The sequence below is a fragment of the Triticum dicoccoides genome, chromosome 4A (assembly GCF_002162155.2).
Source record: "Triticum dicoccoides isolate Atlit2015 ecotype Zavitan chromosome 4A, WEW_v2.0, whole genome shotgun sequence".
Taxonomy (NCBI): Eukaryota; Viridiplantae; Streptophyta; class Magnoliopsida; order Poales; family Poaceae; genus Triticum; species Triticum dicoccoides.
Genome location: NC_041386.1, coordinates 738,991,163 through 738,991,563, shown reverse-complemented (window position 1 = coordinate 738,991,563; position 401 = coordinate 738,991,163).

The window sequence follows — 401 nt, the reverse complement described above, 5'->3', positions numbered from 1 at the left end:
GCATTTACTAAAAATAAACTAATTCGATCTATATATTAATTCAACTAGTTCAACTAAACATTAACATTTCTAATTCATCTAACATTAACATTTCTAACATTCTAAAAATAAACTAGATAGTTCTAATTCATCTAAACATTAGAAAACAGAAAATAAGTAAAAAAATATATGTGTGTGTGTGTGTGTAGTGTGTGTATGTGTGTACGTACATGTGTAGTGTACGTGTAGTGTGTGTGTGTGTGTGTGTGTGTATGTGTGTGTGTGTAGTGTGTGTGTATGTGTTTATGTGTGTGTGTGGGTGTGTGTATGGAGCGGGCTGGGCGCGTACGGGCGGTGGGGGCGGCGACGACGGGCGGCGGGGGCCGGGGACGGCGACGAGACGGGCGGTGACGGCCGGGGAC